The sequence below is a fragment of the Mytilus trossulus genome, chromosome 8, assembly GCF_036588685.1.
Source record: "Mytilus trossulus isolate FHL-02 chromosome 8, PNRI_Mtr1.1.1.hap1, whole genome shotgun sequence".
NCBI classification, from domain to species: domain Eukaryota; kingdom Metazoa; phylum Mollusca; class Bivalvia; order Mytilida; family Mytilidae; genus Mytilus; species Mytilus trossulus.
The window spans coordinates 26,564,537-26,570,195 of record NC_086380.1 but is presented as its reverse complement, the minus strand read 5'-3'; positions in this window follow the sequence as shown (position 1 = coordinate 26,570,195).

The following is a 5,659-nucleotide window of genomic DNA, read 5'->3' as shown; positions in this document are numbered from 1 at the left end:
GCACAACTTTTACTGGTAGAGTGGATCATTTTTTTTTAGTTTTTACACAATATATAAAAGAAAAAAAAAACCCAAAAATTGCATATCCGTTATAACTGAATAATGCAAATTTATATTTTTCACTGTTATAAATATTTGGTTTCGAGTCCAGTTTCAAATGACGCCACAAGCGTTTCTGATAACAAAGGTGACGTATAAGATTCTCTTAGCACATACTTACAACTTTTCGTCCAATCAAATTTCTTAAATTTGTTTTCTAACTTTCATAGTACATACTTTTTCGTGTACTAAGTAACTACGCATGAATGACCACATGAGTAAGATTTCATTATATCGTAATCAAGATATTGAAAAACACAATATACTGGCTATTTTTAAAAAAAAAGGTTGTGTTCCAAATTAAACTAAATAGTTTGTAATTAGTTTTCAAATTATTTTTTAAACATCCCACTATTTAAACTTTGGATCAAAAAATGTTTTTAACAATTAAAAGTTTCTCTCAATTTTAATGAATAAAGAGTAACACATATACATTGTAGTTCATTATAACTTGATTAGAGTACAATGACATCTAAAATTGTAATCATGTATAATATCTTCCATGTAATTACTTTGTACACAAAAATAGAGTGAACCATGAAACCTTGTTAAGAGAAATAAAAGCAATTTGATATATTTCGTCATGAATGGATTTTTTATTGGTTGCTTAATGTCCAGCGACAGATATTTTACGCATGTTAACTATTCACTAAACTACCTATGGGTACATACAAGAGTCAAATTCATCCATTTTTCAAGGGATTTCAGCTTAAAATAAAGGGGGAGGGGTTAAACTGAATGTTCTTATTCAAAGCATAGATCATCCCCCAAATAAGCGTTTTCCACCAACCTCTGTTGGGATCTGCTACTACAAACTATCTATATGTTTTGAAATGTATCATGTTTAGTAAAACACAGCTTTATACAATTAAGAATACTTACACCAGCACTTACAATCTTTTCATTCTAAAGTTAATATCTTACAATGATAACAGTGAGTAGATTTACAAAACTATGTAAATGAGCTACAGCTAGTCAGCCAAAACATATCAATAGACTAATTACAGGATTACTCAAGTTGTAAATAAGTGTTAAATTGGATAGTGTTAAGAAAGGTATATACAATGAAAATAAGAGCTCGGGGCAAAACCCCCCGCTCTTATTTTCATAGTATATACCTTTCTATACACTAACCAAGACGTATTGTATGCGATTTGTACGAGGACAACAAAAAGTTTTGAGACATTTGTTTTTAAAGCATGTTTAATACATTATTACATTCAGTCGGTTAGCTCACCGGTATATTTTAATATGTTATCGCGATATTTAAACTAATGGTTTCAAGATCAGTATTTATCTTGTGTCGTTGTTCTCCTCTTATATTTAATGCGTTTTCCTCGGTTTTAGTTTGTTAGTTGTTACCCCAATTAAGTTTTTTTGTCCATGGATTTATGAGTTTTGAACAGCGGTATACTACTGTTGCCTTTATTTAAAAGTGGTATATCTTTTTGAAATGGCATATTAGGTCTGCTTTGTATCTGAATTTGCACATACAATATGGCAATGCATATAGATTAAGGTATATCGACTTTTCGCAACAGATCTAGAGATGATCTTAGCTTCAAAAATGTGAATTTATGCAACATTTACGCAGCGCCTGCGCACAGAGTATTTTACTTAAAATCGGCAAGATATCAAAACGCTTATAATGCTATTGTTAAATGAGATCATACTCAGTTTAAATGAGGTTTGTATAATCAATCGGTAGTTGACCATGTGAGGTACATTGTTGTTGTTTTTTAGCATTTCTGTGTTGTCTTTGATATAATGTTGGTGGTTAAACTTGAAATGCTTAAGGTATGTGTCGCCTATAAATCAGTCAAATATAATTTAAACATGTGTAGCCTTATACATATTAAAAAGTTCAAAATGTATTCATCTGTATCAACCAGTGGTTGTAACATGAAACATCGAATGATAGATGTATATGTATAATTATACAGCAGCCACCTGTGAGGTCACTTGTATTGACTTGTTTTGTAATGACGTTATCCTCTAAGTACAGATAAAACATTTTTTACTTATTTTTAAAATCTTTTATTATATCAAATCAAATTTTTACAGGCATAGAAAAATTGCTATCATAAAAGTGTGAGACGCAATGTATCATAGACGGATTAACTTATTATTAGCTCTCTATTATTTCTAACATTAGAAGAGAAATTCTGTCCATGAAATCAGATATATATTCAGTAACATGTTATCCATGTCACTTGTGGTATAATGATCATGATGTAAATCAAGAATACATATATATAATACATTCATCATATATAATCCTTTTAATGAATTCAGACAGGAAAAAGCGTGAGTAGTGATATACCTAAATTTAAGCTTTATTCGGTGACATTGATAAACACTGTAATTGACTTAAATATAAATCAATCCTCCGACTTAAGTAAACATGGCAATTTTAGAATACATTAAGAGTGATTTCTTTCCAATTAATCTTCTATCCTCGAGATACTGTTAAGTATACACTAAAATAAAATTTCATTAATGAATATATAATTTTTGAAAGCATCTGAACTTTTCTATCTATTTAACTCCCTTATCTTAGTTTACGTCACCATTCACATTAGCTTCAAATTTTTCTACGGCTGTTATTAGCTTTAGCAATACAACGATATTACATGAATATGTTAGACCTTTATGGCTGTTGAGGTTTAAGAGATGTATAAATAAAACCAATCGATATTATACAGTTTTTCGTTATATATCATAGAAGGATTTAATATATAGTTTATTCTTTTTCTATTATTCTAAACATCATTTAAAGACCAAACAGCCTATTCATTTCTACCAGTGATTTTTCCTTAAAATTTTGTGTGAAGGTAATTAATGATTTGAGGAACAAAATATGATGAAAAAAATTGGGGGTCACCGACTTAGTTTTGTCGCTATATCAACCTCAGTTTCGTGTTTTCCCGAATATTAACATAATATTTGCTTGTTATATAAACTCTCAAAAAAAATACTTTATATCAAACCTACAAGCATAATTCTTGTTTCACGTTAAACAGTAGATTTGTATCTAGCTAATACAGGTTCAAGAGTTTAAGACTCATATTGTTTTGATCTTTAAAAATATGATTTATTTCATTCCCGCCAAAAATAAAACTTAAAAATGAAAAACGTTTCCAGTATTAAAAAATATCTACCAGTGATTTCTTTATAATAATTTCAAGAAGGAAAGTGCCATGTGCACTTTTCAAAATAAAGCAAAAAAAAGTGTATGTCACCGACCTTTCAAAAAAGTTATGAGTAATTTTCATGTTTTTTTCTCTTTCGTTTTGAAGAAAAGAGTTGTCTTTCTTCAGAACATTGCATCTGACGTCATAGTACAAAACTGTCCTTGCTGGCGCGCTATTTGAAAAAAATCGCAAATTGAATGTTTGAAACCCACATTTAAATTTCCAAGAATAACAACTTAATTCACCTACTTTATTATCCGGTAATACAAGAGATTATGCATGTGTCAGTATTAGATCTTATGATGTTGTTTCCGCACAATATTAACGTCCAGAAACATGCACCATCCGTCGGAATGGAAAATTGTTTGAAATTACCTTTCACGCCGCTTTTGTTAGAAAGTCTGTTTTTGTCCTCTGCCCCTCATTAACAAAATTATTGAAAATAAAAAAAGAAATGAAAGATGGCACTTGCTAACTACAGAGTATTTGACTATATCAGACTAGATGTGTGTGGGTTTTTTTTTTTCGCGTTAATTTCAGAAGTTTGCCGTAACGAACTCATTTGCTACTGTTGACAGACGGACATACAAAAGCATGGACACCATTATATTTTCCTGACTAAGATGAACGTATAAAATTTATTCCATCTAGTTTGTGAATTCATTATTTCTGAATATTTATCTTTCGTCCCTCTTTTAAGATGTAAGGAAATTAAAATTATAGGTATAATTTATGAATTAAAGATTTTGATTCTAAAACTTTATACATCTATCATAAAATGCAATCCCTGTTATTACTACCTCACGTGTTTTGAATAAACTAGACAGTAAATATAAAATACAAAAAGTTTTTAATTTAAAAATAATTTTCTGTAGAAAATTACAAAGTAAGATTTCTCCAACAGGATAAAATATTATAAATCTAAATTGCTAATTTTACACTAAGGTTGTTGCCGGCATTGAAAATCGAAATTTGTTTTCAATCTTTTCGCTCATAGTCGTAGCTAAATGAAAGGGAGAGATTTTTTGTTGTATATTATTCTTGGAGCAATTTTTTTGGGTCATAAGTTAAATTTACAACAATTAAGTTTTAAACACCGACCATTTTGATTTAAATCATATTTGCTGAGTATTAATTTGATTAATATGTTTTGCCTTACAGCTAATTTCCGAATGCAAGTAGGGTAAAACTTTGGTTGGCTTCCTTGCTTTGTTTGTATGAATGTTTATTCAAGCTTTGTAATTAAGATTGACATCTTCATATATAGGTATGTAAACCTGTATATATGATATTTAAATTCCATTGGACATTATCAAAATAAAATTATACAAAATATACAAACAAACCAAAGTGTTGATCTACATACATTAGGAAATTAGCTGTAAGTTTCAGTCAGATCAGCCGAAATGTTTATCATTTCTTCTTAAGACAATTTGAAATGAAACAAATGAAACACGACAATGACCCTTTATCATAATTTAATTTTTATTATGAGATTTTGCCAAACAAGCAGTATAAATAAATTTTAACTTCATTGCCAGTTCGGACATTATTTTACGAGAATCATCCAGATATCAGTTACATGCATACGTTGCAAGTATGTCAAAACTTCTAGAAATAATTTTTTATCGGCCTGACCTTCTGAATACTCAATTTTTGATATTTTTGAAAAAATGACATTGAAATTAGAAGGATCAAATCATAGGTAACATGTGTACTTAGTTTTAAGTTGACATGCAGGACTTCAACTTCATCAAAAACTACCTTGACCAAAAACTTTAACATGAAGCGGGACGGACAGACGAACGAACGGCCAAACGAACGCACAGATCAGAAAACATAAACTGGACATAAAAATAATTTTCACCCCTGTAATCCGTACACAATCGGCGCAAATGAAAGACAAAATCTACACAAGTGAAAGAATAAAAACATATGAAATGCAGATCGGCGCAAATATAAGACAAAATCTATGCGCATGTGAAAGAATAAAAAAATGAGATGCAGATCGGCGCAAAAAAGTCGTGATCAAAATTCATATTTTATTATTTTTATTAAAACTAAGGTTAAATATAGTGTAGTATCTTTTGTGTCCATTTGTGTTAAATTTCCACAAGATATCAGCGCAACGCTTAATTCCTCTTTTCTTGGGAGACGTATTTTTAAAAAGCGTACACCATGTTGGAATTCCGGCGTGAAAAACGCGAAATAGGACGTTATAATTTGACGTTTTCTCATTGCTAGAAACAACGTCATAGAGCTTTTATGTCACTACCAAGTTGCGTTAGTTGATGCGCATAAACAATAGGCTGTTTGGTCTTTAAGTAATACTTTTCAGGTATAAACATATCTGTATTTAGTGACAT